The sequence below is a fragment of the Maylandia zebra genome, linkage group LG20 (assembly GCF_041146795.1).
Source record: "Maylandia zebra isolate NMK-2024a linkage group LG20, Mzebra_GT3a, whole genome shotgun sequence".
Lineage (NCBI taxonomy): Eukaryota > Metazoa > Chordata > Actinopteri > Cichliformes > Cichlidae > Maylandia > Maylandia zebra.
The window spans coordinates 22,461,568-22,483,954 of record NC_135186.1 but is presented as its reverse complement, the minus strand read 5'-3'; positions in this window follow the sequence as shown (position 1 = coordinate 22,483,954).

Sequence of the window (22,387 nt, the reverse complement as noted above, 5' to 3'; positions counted from 1 at the left end):
GACTGACAGTGGTGATTATTTGTCAGCTATTCACCTAAAATGAGAGGTTTTTACATGAACTTCCTTTCTTGTGTGCGTGGATATATTATGAACGTGAAAAAGGAAAATTGAGCTCATATATTTAAATCTATGTTTTAGCAACATCTTTGACCTTGAAACAACGTTAAAAAGCCAAATATTTTTTCCCCATTTTATTTTATGGGAGATTGAAAACACTATCAGCTGCTGTTGTTTCTGCCCATCATTTTTTTCCCATTCTTTTCCTTGCACACCTGGCTTATTGCATTAACCCTGCAGATTTAGATATAGTTGAGAGCAGTTGCACTCCATGCAAACAGATGGACGTGATCTGGCTACCTCACCTGAACAAGATGTCCCTGCTGAACGCCATCTGCCAAAATAGCTACACTCTGCCAGTAGCAGGATGGGGAGGCAAGTATGATCGTGGAGTGACTGCAGAAGCTAAGTCAACACATTCTCACTGCCGGCTCGTCACATTCTGACCCCATTTGGTTATACTTCAATGAACTGGGTACCCCTTTAGCAGTGTTTTTCCCCTCGCAGGGTAGTACTTTGAAATAAAGCAAAATGCAAATGAGAAAGCACAAACACACTAAGCAAAGTTTACAACTGGAGACACATGAGGTGGTGGTTTAAACTAGGATTTTCAGCTAGAAGGAACAAGATTATATCTCATGCATCCTTCTACTTTGTAGGTTTTCATTATCAGAAACTTTGAGGTTAGATTTACTAAAAATAAAAATAAATAAATACAGGTTATATAGGCACACATTCACTTCACATTCAAACACATAAAGCAAACTTTTTCCATCTGGAACAAGCTTGTCCTCCGCGTTTTTGTCCTGACACATTGACAACACTATCATCTAGCAACTTTCCCACAGCCTTTGTTACGATGGTAATTGCAGCTGGTCGATCAATAAGAATCCAGATTAACAGACATCATCTGGTTTGTTTTGTGAAGAATATAAATAATAAATTACTTAATTACCTAAATCGCTGCACATCAAATCCTAATCTTGCCCAAGGCACCAGGAAGGGTGCCTGACTGTTGTCCCTTTATGTGAAAGTTTACTTCAGTGAGCCAAATAATGAGTGAACTAGCTGTGTAAACAGGGCTGAGCATATGTAAATGAATCCCAAGGTCCTTGTATACACTGTCAGCAAAAAGCAGCAAAATGTGAATTTATTACATTTTCCTCCTTCTTTATTTCAAAGTAATGAAGTACAATTAATCTTAACAAGGCTTCAGTTTCAGGGACAGCTTTTAATCATAAATTTCTTCTCCAAGTGCCAGTACTTGCAGTGTTTTTAATAGTTTCAGGGATCAAATCCTTTGTGCTTTCACACTTATGCTCGCATTTTATTTACTTGTTGGATTCTTTCTTCTCTTGATCCTGGTTCCACATCTTATGATGTGAAAAATGTCCTCGTTAAGACCTAAGCCAAGTCATCATTTCCTGCTTAAAATTCATTTAGAATCCCTACCCTTGTCTTCACTTCCACAGTCTGCATGCTGTAGTGACTCAAACTACACTACACTGCCAGTAACAATAATTTCATCAATGAATAATAACATCCAATCTCCCATACATGAATAAGTCATCCACGAACACAGGATATTAGTCTAATTAGATTTTCTGGCTGGAATAGTATTAAAGTAGGTTAGACACAACTGAAATAACCAACCAATTCAGAAAGGAACACAATGGTGGTCTCTTTCTGTATGCTGTCTTTGTAAAAGTAGAAGTCTGTCACTGCAGAAGTCACTGAACAAGCCAATTTGTTTAAGACAAGCTGTGAGAAGATGGGTGGGATAGAATGTTGAGTATGATGCAGTATGGTGCAAAAAAAGTGTCAGCTAGGACAGAAACTGAGCTTCAAGAACTGTTTTAAATGGATCACTGTGCTCAGGTGTTGTCAGTTTTAGAGGTGTTATCATCTGCCAACACCTCCCCTCCTGTACCTGCAAGGCATGCTGCCACAAATCAAGTAAGAGGAAGAAAGTAACGCAGGACAGAGAGTTAATTAAAAAGCTGTAATAGAAACACTATTTTTGTTTCCTTCCAGCGGTAGTGAACAAAGAAGAACCCACCTGAAAACCAAAGAAGTACTGTCATTTTAATCTTCCCATTCAGTTGCCTGAGCATCATCCAGGGCCAGTATGTCTCTTCTAGTCACATCTGTCATAATATTGCCAACAACAGTTAGCTCATTTTTAAGATCCTGCACCCTGGTGACAGTGATATGAAGCCAAAATGAATCACTCGTTTCATTCTGAAGATTTTCCTGACATCAAATTTGGGTCCAAGCCACACTATGTATTTTATTTACATTCCCAACCTGCAAGGAAAAGTTAAATAGGATTTACATTTTTCAACACAAAGATTACCCAGAATGTTTCAACAAACGTTAATATCTTGAGAATATGTGTAGAAATGAAGTGATATTCAAAGTGCTCTGAGCTCATCAGTGTGTTTGGATAATTGCTACCTCTGAGAGGTTTTATGGATATTTCCTGTGCCTCAGACAGAGTGAGATGCTGCCTACTTTGTAGCATGCTTGTGTTAAGCATTAATGTTTTCCCACCAGACTTTCAGAAGAAAACTCATACCTTTCTGTGCTTAAGCAAAGAGCATAAAAGAAGAAAATAATGTGTACATGACTTACAAATTATTGCTCTGACAGATTAATTGGTATGAGATTTAATTTATACACTCCCAAAACATTTTGGGTGCTTTAGAAAATAGCATGTAGTATGTAAATTGTAGTTTGCAGTAACTCGCCCTAAAATATACAGAAACACAAACAGAAATTTTTTAAATGTGAGTGCAACACATGAGTGAACCAGTCTGCAGCTGCAATAACAACACAGCCACTGAGGTTACTGTACAATTAACTGTGCCAAAGGCTAAATGGTTTTCTAAGACTCGAGCCCAAAACACTGACTATTAAAAACAATACACTGTAATAAATATTCTGGTTTTAAGGTTGGTGATTATTTCCCATATAATAAGCAGCCACAGGGTCTTTTTTAAATAATTTCAATAAATCATGATTGAGTGAAGTTAAATAAGCAATTAGTCACATAAGCCAAGCGACCAGTCAGCAACCCCTGGCAACCTCCAATCACCAAGGAAACATGTCTACTCTCTGACCGGTTGGCAAGTTGGTCAGCTGGTAGCAACCAAACCATATAGTGGGCACACAGCAGCTTTCATTTTTATGGAAATATAATCAGAATCCAACCTGTTGGAAACCTGTTCAGTCCAGTCCCCCACTGCAAAGGCAGATGTCCCAGACAAGCTGCACTTATTGGTGCAGACCGTCTCAGACTGATTGCACTGTCTGTGTTTATGAATTAGACAAAAATCTAAAATCGATTGAAAGCAGTAACCAGATGTTTAGGATGTTGCTCAACCACTCCACAACTACTTGCAATCCGCTGTCAAATGAAAAAACATCTATTTATACTATTACTGCTGTTTGCCATACTGCTTATACTGGTGTATAATCTTGCAATGCCATGTGTGACATATTGATATGGCATTTTTTGTGAGTTTTGACACTTCTACATACATCACCAGTGTGATGCCCCTCCCCAGATTTTTTTAATTTGTCAGAGTGATCAATAAACATGTTTTTCCGGCAATTGTTTTATGGATCAGGCTTTAAAGAGGCCATTTCTGATCTATTTTTAATAATACACACTCATGTTAAGGTCCACATTTGGAGAAGCCCCTATTGTTATTCACATGGACATTATGTAATTTCCCCCTAGTTACTGAATGACAGGGCATATTTTCCTCATGTAGACATTCAAAACTAATTTTACAAATGATGTGTGACAGTGCCAATGCCTCTAATCTACTGTATGTCTTTAATATTAATGATACATCTATAATATAGGTGTTGTAGACACTTGTCTTTGATCGGGGAAAATGATTGGTCATTAAAATGCTGTCATGTTCAGGTAGAATAAGGTAAGATTTGGAAACCAGAAGCAGGTATTTTTCATCTCTTTGGGCAGACTATTGTCAGTGCCTGCAGTTACTTATTGATGTGTGTAAATCCTCCTGATGATTATCTGCAATATTTGCATGTTTTTTGGTCGTTGTTTTTTCACTGTAAGGTGGAACAAGGAATCATTTTGCAACGATCAACAGTATTCATGCAGTTCAGAAACAGAATTTTTCTTGCAGTGGGATGATATGATTTCATAATAGCATGTCAGTGTCAGATGTGATTATCAGGACTGGACAGGCAATGCTATATAGTTGACCATCTGTCTTGTTCCATCATTCTAATCTTTAAATCCTTCTCTTAAATCGTAGCCTGTGAAATTTGTGTGGGAAAGTATGTGTGCCTCCTAAAATGCACTATAACTGATTAGTTCAAGGATGTTTAGCCCTTTATATATGAGAGATCAAGAATGTAAGTATCTAGAGTACATCCATCCATCCATTCTCTTCCCTTTATCCAATTCAACATTTTCAGGGGTGGAGCCTATCCCAACAGTCATAAGGCCAGAGATCGCCAGTCTATTGCAGGGCTTACACAGAAAGACAGACAACCATTACCACTCTCATTCACACCTATGGGCAATTTAGAATCACCATTTAACGTGACCCCACTAACTACACATCTCTGGATTGTAGTGGAGATGGTAGAGTCAAACTCAGTACTGAGTGAGGTAACAGTGTTAACCACCACACCACCACCTACCTACCTACCTACCTACCTACCTACCTACCTATCTATCTATCTATCTATCTATCTATCTATCTATCTATCTATCTATCTATCTATCTATCTATCTATCTATCTATCTATCTATCTATCTATCTATCTATTCAATTCAATTCAATTCAATTCAATTTTATTTATATAGCGCCAAATCACAACATAAGTCGCCTCAAGGCGCTTCATAGATACAGACAAAAACCCAACAATCATATGACCCCCTATGAGCAAGCACTTTGGCAACAGTGGGAAGGAAAAACTCCCTTTTAACAGGAAGAAACCTCCGGCAGAACCAGGCTCAGGGAGGGGCGGCCATCTGCTGCGACCGGTTGGGGTGAGAGAAGGAAGACAGGATAAAAGACATGCTGTGGAAGAGAGACAGAGGTTAATAACAGATATGATTCAATGCAGGTCTGTTAATACATAGTGAGCGAGAAAGGTGACTGGAAAGGAAAAACTCAATGCATCATGGGAATCCCCCGGCAGCCTATGTCTATTGCAGCATAACTAAGGGAGGATTCAGGGTCACCTGGTCCAGCCCTAACTATATGCTTTAGCAAAAAGGAAAGTTTTAAGCCTAATCTTGAAAGTAGAGATAGTGTCTATCTATCTATCTATCTATCTATCTATCTATAGTACTTTTATTATAAATATGAGGCCACAGACAATAGTGATTAGAAATATAAAAACTGTAATATTAGCTGTAATGTTAACTTCAATGCAGGCAATGCCTCAAAATTTCAATATAAGTAAGTGAGTCTTTAGTAGATGCTGTGAAAAGTTTTAACACTGTGGTGGTGAATGCTGTTTTCTATGCTGTGGTCTGGTGAAGGTGGGCAATAGCTTAGTCCTGAGGGTGGAGTTCTACCCTCTGCATACAGATGTAGAGAGGTGGATGCTGTCAAAATTTGGAGATCTCAGTTCATTAACCATCCATCCTCATCCGCTTTGTCCGGGGCCGGGTCGTGGGGGCAGCAGCCTAAGCAAAGAGGCCCAGACCTCCCTCTCCCCAGCCACCTCCTCCAGCTTATCCGGGGGAATACCAAGGCGTTCCCAGGCCAGCCGAGAGATATAATCTCTCCAGCGTGTCCTGGGTCTGCCCCGGGACCTCCTCCCGGTGGGACATGCCTGGAACACCTCACCCAGGAGGCGCCCAGGGGGCATCCTTGTCAGATGCCCGAACCACCTCAGCTGGCTCCTTTCGATGTGGAGCAGCAGCTGCTCTACTCTGAGCCCCTCCCGGATGGCCGAACTTCTCACCCTATCTCTAAGGGAGAGGCCAGCCACCCTTCGGAGGAAGCTCATTTCTGCCGCTTGTATCCGCGATCTCGTTCTTTCGGTCACTACCCACAGCTCGTGGCCATAGGTGAGGGTAGGGACGTAGACCGACCGGTAAATTGGGAGCTTCGCTTTTACACTCAGCTCCCTCTTCACCACGACGGACCGGTGCAGCGTCCGCATTACTGCAGCTGCAGCCCCAATCCGTCTGTCGATCTCCGGCTCCCTTCTCCCATCACTCGTGAACAAGACCCCGAGATACTTGAACTCCTCCACTTGGGGCAGGAACTCATCCCCGACCCGGAGTGGGCACTCCACCCTTTTCCGGCTGAGAACCATGGCCTCAGATTTGGAGGTGCTGATCCTCATTCCCGCTGCTTCACACTCGGCTGCGAACCGTTCCAGTGCGAGCTGGAGGCCCTCACCCGATGAAGCCAACAGAACCACATCATCTGCAAAAATCAGAGATGAGATTCTGAGGCCACCAAAGCGAAAGCCCTCTGCCACTTGGCTGCGCCTAGAAATCCTGTCCATAAAAATTATGAACAGAACCGGTGACAAAGGGCAGCCCTGGCGGAGCCCATCACCCACCGGGAACGAGTCCGACTTATTGCCGGCAATGCGAACCAAGCTCTTGCAACGGTTGTATAGGGATCGAATGGCCCGTAGCAATGGGCCAGACACCCCATATTCCCGCAACACCTCCCACAGGACACCCCGAGGGACACGGTCGAATGCCTTCTCCAAGTCCACAAAACACATGTAGACTGGTTGGGCAAACTCCCATGCACCCTCAAGTATCCTGGAGAGGATAAAGAGCTGGTCCAGTGTTCCGCGACCAGGACGGAAACCGCATTGTTCCTCCTGTATCCGAGGTTCGACTAACGGACGAACTCTCCTTTCCAGCACCCTGGCATAGACTTTCCCAGGGAGGCTGAGGAGTGTGATCCCCCTGTAGTTGGAACACACCCTCTGGTCCCCTTTCTTAAAGATGGGGACCACCACCCCGGTCTGCCAGTCCACAGGTACTGCCCCTGATCTCCACGCAACATTGCAGAGGCGTGTCAACCAGGACAGCCCTACAACGTCCAGAGCCTTCAGGAACTCGGGGCGGACCTCATCAACACCAGGGGCTCTGCCACCAAGGAGTTGTTTAACTGCCTCAGTGACCTCGCCCCCGGAAATTGGCGGGTCATTCCCCTCATCCCCAGACTCTGCTTCCTCCTCGGAAGACGTGTCAGTGGGATTAAGGAGGTCCTCGAAGTATTACTTCCACCGCCTGACAATTTTCTCAGTCGACGTCAGCAGCGCTCCGCCAGCACTATACACAGTGCAGGTAGAGCACCGCTTTCCCCTCCTGAGACATCTGACGGTTTGCCAGAATCTCTTCGAGGCAGTCCGAAAGTCTTTTTCCATGGCCTCTCCGAACTCCTCCGACACCCGAGTTTTTGCTTCAGCCACTGCCCGAGCCGCATTCCACTTGGCCTGTCGATACCTGTCGGTTGCCTCCGGAGTCCCACAGGCTAACCAAGCCCGATAGGACTCCTTCTTCAGCCTAGTGGCTCCCTTCACCTCTGGTGTCCACCATTTGGTTCGGGGGTTACCACCATGGCAGGCACCAACCACCTTGCGGCCGCAGCTCAATGCAGCAGCTTCGGCAATGGAGACGCTGAACATGGTCCATTCGGACTCAATGTCCCCAGTCTCCCTCGGAATGCTGTTGAAGCTCTGCCGGAGGTGTGCGTTGAAGATCTCGCGGACTGGGGCCTCTGCTAGACGTTCCCAGCACACCCTCACTACGCGTTTAGGTGCACCAGGTCTGTCCAGCGTCTTCCCCCGCCACCTGATCCAACTCACCACCAGGTGGTGATCAGTTGACAGCTCAGCCCCTCTCTTTACCCGAGTGTCCAGAACATATGGTCGCAGGTCTGCTGATACGATTACAAAATCGATCATCGACCTACGGCCTAGAGCGTCCTGGTGCCACGTGCACTTATGGACACTCTTATGTTCGAACAGGGTGTTCGTTATGGCCAAACTGTGATTAGCACAGAAGTCCAATAACAGAGCACCGCTCGGGTTCAGATCAGGGAGGCCGTTCCTCCCAATCACGCTCCTCCAGGTCTCGCTGTCGTTACCCACGTGAGCATTGAAGTCTCCCAGCAGGACAACAGAGTCTCCAGGTGGAGCACCCTCCAGCACCCCCCCCCAGGGACTCTAAGAAGGCTGGGTACTCTGAACTGCCACTCGGCGCATAAGCGCAGATGACAGTCAGGACCCGTTCCCCGACCCTAAGGCGCAGGGAACAAACCCTCTCGTACCCCCAACGTACCGGCAGCAAGCCGAGGGGATATTAGGATACCCACCCCAGCCCGCCGCCTCTCACCAAGGGCAACTCCTGACTGAGACAGAGTCCAGCCCCTCTCCAGGAGACTGGTTCCAGAGCCCAAGCCATGTGTAGAGGTGAGCCCGACTATATCTAGCCGGTACCTCTCAACCTCACGTACTAACTCAGGCTCCTTCCCCACCAGAGAGGTGACATTCCATGTCCCTATTGCCAGTCTTGGCAGCCGGGGGTCAGTCCGCCAGGGCCTCCGCTCCTGGCCGCCACCCGGCACACAATGCACCCGACCCCTATGGCGCCTCCTGCGGGTGGTGGGCCTGCGGGAGGATGGGCCCATGTCTCCTCTTCGGGCTGTGCCCGGCCGGGCCCCATGGACTAAGGCCCGGCCACCAGACGCTCGCCCTCGGGCACCCTCCCCGGGCCTGGCTCCAGGGCGAGGCCCCGGTAACCCTATCCCGGGCAGGGTAAACTGTTCCCTCGGTGTCCTTTTCATAAGGGTCTTATGAATCGCTCTTTGTCTGGTCCCTCACCCAGGGCCAATTTGCCATGGGAGACCCTACCAGGGGGCAAAAGCCCCCAGACAACATAGCCCCTGGGATCCCTGTGACACACAAACCCCTCCACCACGATAAGGTAGCGATTCAAGGAGGAGCTTAACTTCCTGCTAAAGTCCTTCAACCGTCTAGTACAGTTTCTGTAACTGCAGTAGACATAATTTACTGTTGAATCACATTACACTTTACATTCAGTTTATCTTTGAACATGATAGTAATTTACTGTTTATACTATACTATGAATAGTAATGTTCTATGAATAATGTTTCCATTTTGTTCTTTGTACAATGATTCCACTTTATTTATTACTTTTCAGTGTTTTTTGTGTAGTTTTTAAACAATACAACATTTTTACTATTAGTATTTGTATTTCAAAAAGTAGAGGCCATTAGAAGGAACTGAAAATGATTTATTGATGTACAGAATTCAGTTTGAAGTATTTTGTGGTTAGACTCCGACGGACCTTCACAGCAGAATGGAATCCCAGCAGTGATAGGAATTAGTGCAGGACTCCCTGGAGTCATGACGTTGGTGCTGGAGATGAAGATGGAGGCTTGAATGGAGTCTGAGTGATGATGGAGATGCGGTGATGGGGAGGAGGTGGGTTGCACAAATGCGTCAGCAAGGGAGAATGACAGATCCAAAGTAAGATTTATGCAGTGTCAAGGCTGATTGGCCAGAAGAAGGTCAGCAGAAAGATGATTGGATTAGACCAATGATGTCACAATCAGCTTGACAGTGTGGGAAAGTGAAAGTCACTTCTGTAGTACGAGAAAAAGGGGTTGGTTCAACATAGACTTACAAAGGCAAAAAAACATCTATCAGTTCAATGCATTCATGTAACACACAACTGCTTTCAGGTGGCATTTTGCAAGATTTGTTCTATGAACCTGGAAAACACACGGACCTTTAGTTAGCTGTTTAAAATGTGGTGGTGATTTAACTTTCTACATGTCTAGAAAAATGAACTCACTCGACAGTATATTGTATTAAATTTCATTTTATTTAACTATTAATTAACTGAAAGTGACGGCTGCTTTTGTTTTAATGTTTCTTTTGTCTGAAAGTGTTGTCTAAATTTGTAATCCATCTTTTGCTGTAGGTGTGTTGTTTTTTTTCTGGGTGCTCTGATCATTACAGGCTTATAAAGGTATTTATAAAGGTAGCAGAAGCTCACTTTACTGAAAAACATGTAGGGGCAGTAAATGAAACTAGATTTAACTGGTTCTGGCTGAGGCAGAAGCAGGAGAAAAAGTGTGTTACTCTTTCACTGAATAATTACTTTCAACGTTTTGCTGACCTTGTACACTCAGCTGACATTCCACATGGTGGATTTAACAATCTGAGAAGTACAAATTTAACTGGATTAAACATTTAAGCCTGGAGAGCATCTCAAAATAGTCTCTTAAACACTAACAGATGTGTGTATGTGTACTTCTAGGACTCCTTTTGAGGGGATACAGGTCATTTCAGGATCAAAACAGGACCTAAGCAAGTAAGTGTTTAGGGGGGTAAAGTAAATGTTCTCTCCGCCGCTGATATCTCTGTTTCATCTCTCAAACATTTCATTTGACGATGAATAAGAGCTTCTGTCAGTCTTCAGCCAAACACGTTATACTTTCTCATGATAGCATTTAGTGAAAATCTGATTACTTGATTTAATAAAGCCTCTGGACTGTGTTCAAAATCATCCCTTTATCCACTCATTCACAAATCAACAACAGTTTACTAACAAGCAGTAAATTAAGCTCTCAGTCTGACGGATTACCATCATGTCCAAGATAAAGACAATGTTGGATAACACCTCCCACCCACTCCATGACATGTTGGTCAGTCACAGGAGCTCGTTCAGTGAGAGACTGAGATTACCGAAAAGCACCACTGAACGACACAGGAAATCATTCCTGCCTGTGGCCATCTCCCTGTACAACGCATCCACTTAACACACTGTTTGCTGCTACAGCTACACATGTTTCTTTTCCAAATATTTATTTATAAGTGACTTATGTATGTATGTATGTATATATATGTATATATTGTACTATTCTTAGTTAGCGTATTGTCTGTCTTGTCTTAATGTTGGTTTAAAATGGAGCACTGTAACAAAAAATAATTTCCCCCAGGGATCAATAAAGTATTCTGATTCTGATTCTGATTCTGATTTGGGACATTTTGAGGAATATTGTGTTTCTGCATAATATTCCATAAAGAGTTTTAGCTTTTATGTTCATAACTTTTTGGACATTTTTTTTATTTTAACTAAGACAATCTAGATGTGATTGACGTGCAGAGGGTTTAACAAAATATTGCATTAACTCTTGAGGAACTGGACCCAGTTCAGTCCACTGTCTTCAGAGACTTAAAATTAATTGGGCACACAAACATAATGTTAAATATAAGGATTGTTTTTCATACTTAGATTCAAATCCTTTGTAGTCAGTGACCATCTGAGGCGTAGAACAGATGGGCACAACCAAATGCTGTGTTTCCTCCTTTGAGATGCTCTGCTTTATTGCAGCCACTTCCAGTTGCTCCTTGTTTGTGGGTCTTTCTGCATTAAGTTTTGTCTTCAGTATCTGAAAAGCATGCTTGGCCGTTGAATGATATTTAATTTATTTGCCTTGAGAAACTTTTGGGCCACTTTTGCACCAAGCTTTGGGCCGTTATCATGGCCAGTGCATTCATTCATTTTTGAGAATGTACCAGATTGTTGATTGTTCTTGAGTAGGTTTATTCTGTTTTGCATTTTGTCAGATTAATGATGATGGTTTCCCTAATGTGCATCAACTGCATCATTGACTTCCAGTGAACTGCTAACAAAAAGTTCAACTCAACATCTTTTGCCTGCCTAGTTTGTCGTGGAATAAAAAGGACTCTGCTACTCATACAATACAATTTTCCTGTTACTTTTGAGCCTCTGAAAATGACTGTTTTCAAAGACAATAATGTCTGTCAAGTTTATAAAATACTTTTGTTAAACTGCTTAAAATAGAGCTGAAAGTCTGCACTTCAATCACATCTTGACTGTGTAAAAACCAATGTGGTGGATACAGTTAGCAAACAATGAATGTATTTCAAGAGTAAGTATGTTTCATCCATGCAGCATGTACTTTTTCTTTAGACTCTCCACAGGGCACTCATCACCATGGCAACCAAGAACCAAAGCTTTGAGAAAAAAGTGTCAGTCCCTGAATTTTAACTTAAACACAGATAATGAAATGTAAATCAGCTGCGTGTGGGGACTATGGTTATTTCACAAAATAATTTATGACACATCAAACTCTGAAGTCTTTAGCCTCAAGCCTCCAAATGTTAACCCTGTTCATGTACATTAACATGAATCAGGTGATACAAGTCAGACCATGTTAATGGAGGAAGTAAAGACCAGCAGAAACAATAACAACATTCACTACAGTCACAGTGAGAGAACATGTTTGTTTCTTTTTATTATTATTATTATTATTATTATTATTATTATTATTATTATTATTATTTATTTTAGCTTTATTATTTATTATTTATAAATTGTTATTGTTTATATGGGTTTTTTCTTGGTTAAAGAGACAAACAACACCAGATACACCTTCCATACATCCATTCAACCAATTTCAGCTCATAGTGGGGCTGGAGCATATCCCAGGTCACTTGGTCTGTCACGGTACTAACACAGAGAGCCAGACAACCATTCACGCTCACATTCACACCTACAGCCAGTTTAGACTCACCAGTTTACCCGACTAACCACATGTCTTTGGACTGTAGGAAAAAGTGCCTGGAGATAACACACACAGTCACGTGGAGGACATTCACAGCTTACAGTGCTGTCTCTTCAGAAAATAATTACACCCTGGACTGTTAAAAATCCTTTGTTCTTTGACTACTTAGACATGATAGAAAACATGATGAATAGCATTAATCCTGTTTTTAAAAATGCTTACAACTTGTGTGAAATGTTTACATCATTATGAGATCTTAGGAGATGCCCTGGGGCCAACTCTAGTTCTTGTGCAGCCCTGCATGCAGAGTCCCACAGAAATGCCTCACTCTGAGCCACCACGATGCTTGATTCAGATAATGAGCTGCTGAAGTCCCACTTGCCTAGAAAGGATTTAATACAGATACTTTGTCAGCTGTGTTATTTGAGGAGACTATAGAACATTTTATGATTTAAACTGAATGTTTTAATGTCCTCACTGTAGGCAGACATGCCTCATAAAGCACATCTGCCATTCCAGTTTCACCTAACATCCAGTCTAATTAGCTTGCATTTGCACACATGACTTAAGTGTACAATTCAGCATTATATGACAAGAAGATTGTCTTGATCATGGCTTCTTTGATTCTTTTGAGTTATAGCTTCTATTTTAAATATAGCCCATCTGCCTTTCTAAGCCACCTCCTATAAACAACATTTATATTCCCCTGACATAAAACTGATTTACTACAAATGTTACTTCACCTTGGTTATGTTTTTATTAATATAATGTACCATGTTAAATTTGGATGCTTAACATATCAGTCAGAAGTAACTAATTAATCTGTATCTCCTTGTAGAATCTTAAAAAAAAAGTAAGTGGCATGGTAATTGTTAATTTTAGGCATGCAGCATTTGATTCAGGATAAGAAAGGATTCTTTGACTAGCATGAAAAACATCTGCTGTTATTTGGAGCACAAGATCTGATATCTGATGCACTTTATCTCCGTGTCACTAAAACTGTAAGCTTGTCCTGTCCTTAAGGACAGAACAAATTAAGGCCAAGATCATGGCCTTAATTTTTTAAATGGTCTCCGGTTGATGTCTGATGAAGTGTGATGATTTCAAGCCCATCAAAGGCACTTGGCACAGAAGCCAAGTACCTCTTATATCTGGTACAAAAATGCACTTTTTTTCACTGAAAAACAGTTTCTGTAAACATAAGCCATTATCTCTATGTCAAGGTACAACTTGAAAAATGAATAAGTACCATGAATACTTTCTGAAGAGAGGGTGTGCATGCTAAAACAATGAACAAAAGAGTATTTTTTGGCACAATCTTGCCTTGTATTGTGAAAAAATCTTAAACCATCCCTAATTTCTTCATGCTTTTCTTCCAAGAATTATCAGTGCATTTTTGTAAGTTTTTCAAGTAAACAATTGTTCTCGAGGTTTTCTGAAGGTCTTTCATAGTTTTTGCACAGTGAGTGTATCTCTATGGTATGCCACACATTGCAAAAGCTTTCTGCAGATGAAGTACAGTTTTTTCAGTTTTTTCTGGTAGATGTAATATTTTCACATGAGCACTTTGTTTTAGCTTTATGCGAGACATGGCTGACTGCTCATATATACCACGATTGCCATGAAGTTGGTGTCTGTCTTCACACCAAAGGGTTTACCGTTGGAGGAGTCTTCGAGAAACTCATGGCAGCATTTCTAGAACACAGCATTTAACTTTTGAATAGTTCTTTGTAGGAGCCAGAATGCCATCTGGGCTTGAAGACAGCCAGGAAAAAAAAAAAGTAAAATTTTATTTATTTCCAGGTGAGTGAATATCCAGTGCTCTATAGCCACAGGATGGCAATGGTATTGGACATACTACTATGGCGTTTGCTGGAGCGTAACATTCCCATTCAGTCTGGGATGGAGATGCTCACATGGGAAAGTCTCAGGGGAATTTCTGCCACTCTATTATAATCTCTCTGTAACTGGTACAAGGCATTCTGCCTTCTGGTAACTTCCTTCACACAGCCAAACAAATGTTGGAGATGGATAACAAATTTATTATAAAATGACATACATGTCTGGCAGCTGCTGGTCCTGCTATGCCTGAAGTGGAATTGCCTGATGTCCCTGCAGGGTTGTGATGCCTCCTGCTGTGATTTTACAGTGGCTCTCTCTTGCAGAGCAGGCATCCTTTGGCAGTATCAGCCAATTCTATGTTTATTTTCCTTTACTGTATATAACAGCAGGGCTATGGAGACAACAACTAAATTAATATTACATGGGGTTTCTTTAATGTAATAATATCTAATAAGCATCTAATAATACCTCCACGCATTGCAGATCATATCAGATATATTGATGTATGCTCAATCATCCAGGTAAGTCGTAGCGGTTCGTCACTCATCCAAGTGAAGAACCTCTACGACCAGATGAACAGAATCAACCGTTTTGGGACATACACATAGATATTAATCCTATATACTGGAAAGGTATAATATTTTTGATATAATGCTACATGTATTATACAGGACAATGAATTTATATTAACTGGAGAAACAAATTCTGAAGTGAGAAGAGTTCCATTATTCAACAGCTTATTGGTTACTGAGAAGACCATTTTGAATGGAAATTCTTGCATGCTTGGTATAGCTAGGACACACTGTTCAAACCACAGGTGTCGAACTCCAGGCCTCGAGAGCCGGTGTCCTGCAGGTTTTAGATGTTTCCTTGATCCAACACAGCTGATTTAAATGGGTAAATTACCTCCTCAACATGTCCTGAAGTTCTCAAGAGGCCTGGTAATGAACTGATTACTTGATTCAGGTGTGTTGACCCAGGGTGAGATCTAAAACCTGCAGAATACCGGCCCTCGAAGCCTGGAGTTCGACACCCCTGGTTCAAACTGTTCCACAGAGACCTTAAAATGGGTAAATGCCTCTCCTTTCATCTCTCCCATCACTGCCCTGTTTTTAGCCTCAGTCATTTTACATGAACCAGGCTCATGCATCATCTGATCTGACAGATCATGAGGCCGCTTTTGCGTCAGTTTGGGTCACGTATGCTCTGGAAAGTCTAGAAAAGCCTCCCACCACACGCGCTCAGGCACACACACAAACACACTCCCCATCAATCTCTGAAACCTTGCAGAGCAGCTGTACTTTAGAAATTAATATATAAGAGTGCTACAGTTACAGTAATATATGAAAAAATAATAATGGAGAGTAATTACAAAAATTACAATATGAAGGGACTTGCCAGTCCTGTTGTTATTTGCATTACTTATGGTTGGTGGATCATCTTGCTGTGATTTTTGGAACTACTATTTCCATAATTTGGAAGCTTTGGGAATGCAAACAGGAAGAATAATGCTAATAATGCCATTGAGTCAGCGCTGCTGTGGAGAGAGTGAGCAGCTTCCGGTTCCTTGGAGTACATCTGGCTGAGGATCTTACGTGGTCAGTACACACAAACAAAACAGTGAAGAAGGCGCAGCAGCGCCTCTTCTTTCTCAGGAGACTGAAAAGATTCGGCATGAGCCCCCGCATCCTCAGGACCTTCTATCACTGTGCCATTGAGAGCATCCTCACTGGATGCATCACCACCTGGTACGGCAACAGCACCGCCTACAACTGCAAAGCTCTCCAGTGAGTAGTGCGGTGCTCTGAACGGATAATTGGAGGTGAGCTTCCCTCCCTCCAAGACATCTACAGGAAGCGGTGCCTGAGGAAAGCGGGGAGGATCATCAAGGACTCCAGTCACCCCAGCCATAAACTGTTCAGACTACTTCCCTCAGGAAGGAGGTTCTGCAGCATCCGGTCCCGTACCAGCAGACTGAGAGACAGCTTCTTCCACCAGGCCATCAGACTGCTGAACACGTCATAGACACCTCAGCTTCACTACTGGAACTTTAACATTATGCACTCCATACTGTACAGTAATGCCACTGTTTTGCACATGTCTCACTCTGTATATTTTATATATTTTATTTATTGTTTACGCTATTTAATTTGTAAAATATGTGTACACACACACACACACACACACACACACACACACACACACACACGTAGAAAAACATTTAGTATACACATCCAGAAATGCATATACTATTATATATTGTACATATATTTATTAGTTTCAGATGTAGCCATTCTTGTATTTTGCTTGTTTACATTATTGTATTTTGCACAACTCTGTTGCTTGTGAAGCTCGCACACAAGAATTTCACTCACATGTGCTGTACCAATGTACCTGCACATGTGATGTAACAATAAAAGTGATTTGATTTGATTTGAGTTAGAGAACCAAACCCCAATAATTCACTCTGTTTGTATTTTAGAAAATGTGCATAATGAAAAGTAAGCTGAATAATCTTTTTAGCAGTTCTTATTGTCAGTCAGTGGGAGCATTGTTATGCTTTTTAAATACAGAAGCTTTGCAAGATGAAGAGATGTGGTTTTTGTATGTGTGTATGTGTGTATGAAACCCTGCATCTTTGTTCACATCCGCAACTTACCGCATGTCTACACCCCGTCTGTTACTGTGACAGCACCATATGTCTCTGTTTCTGTCCCTCTCTTTTGCTCCCCATTTAATTTCACCCCGCATTCACAACCCCCGTAATGACTCATAACACTACAAGTGAATTTCTAAATGACATACTTTCACCCCGCGTGTTATGAGTCACATCCTGTTTTGATCATATTTAGGAAATCACATTTTTAACATATGGAACACAGAGTAAAATATTTATTTATGCTGCCCTTCTGCACATCCATGTTTCAGACCTGTACTTGCTGAGCTCTATTTGAACAGTTGAATATAATTCTGTTTGGTTTTTGGATGACAGAGCATTGCAGCACTTTTTCCAAAACTGAGGGCAGCCCCTCCGGTCCACATGTCAAAATGCCCCTGAACGAAATGCAGAACTCCAGAGTCTTCTGATAAATATGACAGTCCCTTGTTTGCTGTGAGTGGTTTTGGTGTGACTGTAAAGTGTTCTGAATAAAAGAGCAGTATCAGTGCTGACTATTTTCACCAGAAACTGAAACCAAGAATGGCATCTAATTTTACTGGTGTCGAACTTTGATTTTCACTGTGTTTTTCAAAAACGAGACCTTAACACAAACTGTCAACAAGCTTAATTGTGCATGCATAATTTGAGTGTTTGCAGGTCATAAGCTGGTGTGCAGTAGCTCCCTGAAGAATGTGCAGCGATTGCAGCCCCTAGTTTATGTGGTATCCCAGAGTAACCTCTCAGATTTACTACTGCAAATCTGAAGGGAATGTACAGACTGTGCAAAAAGACAAGGAAAAAAATGTGCAAACTTTTGGTATTTGTAAAATCTGACACTATATGTCACTTGAGGTTTTTAGTCAGAGGAGTTGGTCCTCACTGAATCCAACACTGGGCTCTTGCTGAATGAAGCTAGGACAGGCACTGATGTTTCTTCATTAGTGACAGTTTTCTTACATCCACGTTTTGGCAAATCCAACACTGAACCAGTTTCACGAAACTTATCAAGCAGTTTGCTAACTGTAGCATGTGAGATGAGTGGTCTCGTAGGGGGTCTTGCATTGAAATCTGCTGCAATGACCCGGTTACTGCGTTCACCAGATATCAACACAATTTCGATCTGCTCCTCATGTGTTAACCTCTTCGACATGTCAATGGCTGTGAAGAAAGAGAAACTTGTAAATAACTCATGAAAGAATAAAGTTACGTTGAAACCAAGCACACCATTGTTTTTCTTGTGACATTACCAATAAGTTTGATGTGTCACATGGCCCTCTTCCTATTGAAAAAACAAAACTTGTATCCAAGATGGCCGACTTCTAAATGGCCACCATGGTCACCACCCATCTTGAGGAGTTTGCCCCCTCACATATACTAATGTGCCACAAACAGGACTTTAATATCACCAAGCATTCACATTTTATTACGGTGTATCCATATAAATGGCCCACCCTGTAGAATCAAAAGCATGATTATGTATTTAGTTATTTCTAATTTCTTGCACTTGCAGAAAAAAAATAAAAACGTCATAAATATATTCTGCTTGAATCTGCACAGAAGATAAAGAGCCCCATTAGAAAATATCTGGTTTCTGATAAAATATCAAAGATACAAAAAAATGCTTTGATGAAGACATTAACTATGACTTGTGTGCAGCTTTTCATTTGGAAAAAATTAAAATCTATGAGCTTAAAATGTCCAGTATGTCCAGTAACCTGGTGATGTGCAAGCTCTTCTCTCAAATACAAGTTTGGTAAAGTGGCCTGATGCAAAGACAGAGTTGCTCATGATATAAATAGAGTGAAGATTTTTCCATAACACACTGTGTCCCTTCTGACTGCCATCATAGGGATCTTTAGAAATGATCCCCTCTTAATTATGCAACAGTGCAGTGATAAGGCTTCCAGCTGTCAGACAGAATATAACTTATCTCCCATATATGGATTTACTTTCCACTACAAGCTGCTATACAATTAACTTCTTAGTGGAGCAGTTGTGGTCCTAATCTCTCTACTCACTCATCAAGCTACAGCTTATCTTGATTTGCTTTTTACTGAACATATCTTTTTTCACGTTTGCTCAGGCAAACGTGACCCCAACAGAAGACATGAATAATGTGAAGGAGAATAAAGGGCATGGATGAGAGAAACCTCTCACACAGGAGGCAATTTACTGGAATCACTATCTGAGATAACAGACACAGTTGATAGTTTTATGAATTTTAATGCAAAATGATTAAATAATCTCATGCATCATTACAGCGGTTGCATGCTAATGTCTTAATTATTCTAACATTAACACAGTACACAGAACACCTGTTTTCTTGGTTTATTTGATTAATCTATCCAGTGTGTTTTTGTCATATTAGGATCTTAGGATCTTATATTTTTGGCCAAAGTGCTAACCCAAAAAAACCTCTGCATTCAGTCAAAACAGCCAAATTTAATCATGTTTTAGAGCATTTTTGTATGTGCTGAGTAAAGTCAAGAGTGGAACAGTGTTTAAAACAGTGAAAAGTGGGGGGCTCAACCCGGGGTAGCGGTCATGTCCGGTTAGGGGCTCTGTTGGCTCTCCGGTTGGTGTGTTGCCGGGGTTGTGGGCGGGTGGGTGCATGGGGGCCCAGCCCTGGAGCAGGGTGCCGCCGGTGCGTCGAGCCACCTGGGGGGCTCTTCAACTGGTGGGGGAGATTGTCACATCTTGCAGGAGCTTTCCTCTCCTCAGGAGCTCCCTCTGCAGGAGGGGGAGATACAGGAGAGGTGGAGGAAGATCTCAGCCTGGGTGTTTATTGTCTTATGTAGTCTGGAAGATGAGTGGATGGTGGGGTGGGTGCAGTTTTCTCTGTGGTGGGGTTGGGTGGACTGTCCCGGGCTCTGTGGGGCCGGGCGGCGCTGCTGCACTGGGCCCGGTCTGGATGGGCCTGGGCCCCCTTTCCCTGGCGGGTCGCGGAGTATGGGGGTGCCTACTGGGGTCAGCGGGGGAGCTGGCCCCAGGGAGGGGTCACTTGCCCCTCCCTTCCTTCCCTCCCCATCTCCAGCTGCCTCCCTCTTCCCGCTCCACCACAACCACCCACACATGCAGGGCCTTGGAGTAGGGGTATGTCACCAGGGTGCAGAGGAGGCTACCCCCCCCCCCCCCCCCCCTCTGTCCCCTTCTGGCTGCCTCTGCCTCAATTTTATCCCACAACTTAGACATTCACATTACTCACACTCTCATTACACATACGTGGGCACGATACACGGAGTCCAAAGTACCATCAGGGTGTACACCCCACCCCTGGCATCGTTGCCCACCTCTCAATTTTAAATACACGTAGACATTGAGGGCTAGCAGGAGGGACCATGCGCTTACCTGCTGCTCTCTGGCAGGTAGCTCCAAGCCCTCCTGGGTTTTAAATGCACCTTAGAACACACATGCATCAACATTACAATGAGCGGGTGGAGGGAGGTTTGGAGTTTTCTCTCACCCCCGTTCTCTGCGACCTGCTGGAGCGGGGGGGGCTAGGACTAGGAGGAGGAGTTGGCCGTCCGACTGCGGTCTGGAGTGTGGAGCCTTCCTGCTGCTGCGGAGTCGGGGCGGTCTGCCTCCCCCCACCGCAGGGAAAAGGGAAACACCACCTGGGTCTGGGTGCAGTTCCCCCCTCCAGGGGCGGGGGCACCTAGACCCGGTTTGTAGAGTACGCTTGGGGAGTGTGATCGTGTGTACAACGTCTCTTTATGTCTGTCTCCACGTTGGTTGAGTGTGGAGTAAGTGCATATGAGAGCATGAGGGTGGGAATGGATGTTTGTATCTGTGTGTGCCTGTATGTCTGTGTCTATATGTCAGGTTGGGTGTCAGGCGCCACCTCTCTGGGGACATCTCAGGCCCTCCAAGGTTTGGAGGCCTATCTCCCCCTACCACCACTTCCCCTGCCAGTGGCGGACCCCCTCAGACATCGGTGCGTTGGTGGTTCTTTGTGTCCGGGGATGGGCGTCCAGGTACACACCGGCTCACTCCTTGGCGGCCGCTTATCGGGGCCTGGAGCCTGGGGCTCGCTCGGGCCACTTCGGAGGTGGGGTGCCCCCGGCCTCTCGGCCTGGGGCTCGGTCACTCAGGCGCAGCTGGCTGCCGGCGGAGCTCACGGGCGCGTCACTGCAACTCCCCCTGGCTTCTGCTCCGCGGCTGCTGAGTGAGCCCTCATCTGGGACTCTCCTCAGCTCTTACCGGGACAGTGGCGCAGCTGCCCCTCTGTTGGTCTTCCTTGGTCTCTTGTGTTCTGGGGGCCTCTGGATGTCTGGAGTTTTGATCTCCTCCACACCTGCTTCACGCCCTGGAGGACGGGGCTGTGGCCCCCCCACACCCTCTAGCAGATTATTACATGAAGGAACCTTTTAAAAAAACAAAAAACAAGCGCGTCCATGCTCACAGGTGTACACACGGGTGATCACACCCACAAACTACACCCTTTTTGGCTCCTACCTCAAAGCACACTGTGTTCTGTTGATCTTATGTGCTGCACAATAATGTTTAACATTTAGTATTTACTGTCATATTCCCATATATCATTGTGATGTTGTTTATTCTATTACTCTTGTTCGCTTCTGCTTGCTTTCTTTTTTCTTTCTCAGCAGGTGATCCAGGTGATTGATATATGCATTTTTTTTCTCTGCCCGTTCTGTTGGTTTTTGTCTTTTGCCCTTCTCCCCCGTCCCTCTTCTCAGCTGTTTCTCTTTCCCTCTTTCTTTCTCCCCTTCTTTCCCCCAGTCAAGTCTGTCCCGTATTCAGTAAGTGAAAATAAAATAAACAATAAAAGGTGAATCAAATGGACCATTACGGCAAGGCTGGGATGGTCAGTTTGGTAAAGTAAATCTGTTGGGCATCTTTCTTTGCCTTTAGACAACAATTCTGATGGCAAAAGAGCCAAACGGGACAGGCAAAAAAAAAAGAAAAAGAAAAAGAAAAAAAAAAGAAAAGTGTGAACTGAAGCCACTGTCTGTTTCTTTCACACTGCATTTTTATCTGAATTTTTTCTTTGGTATTTCTTCTCTATTCCAGCAACATGCAGTTGGGATTTGACAGGACTGCACAGGAGCAGTGGTTGAAAACACCTTTCTGTAGAGAAGGCTGTGCAGAAGGAAATTGACACCGCCCAAAAAAATCATCCACTGCCCTCTGCCACCCCTGGAGACCATCACCAGATCCTCCTGTGTCTGGAAAACCAGGGCCATCACAGGTGACCCCCTGTACTCCACCC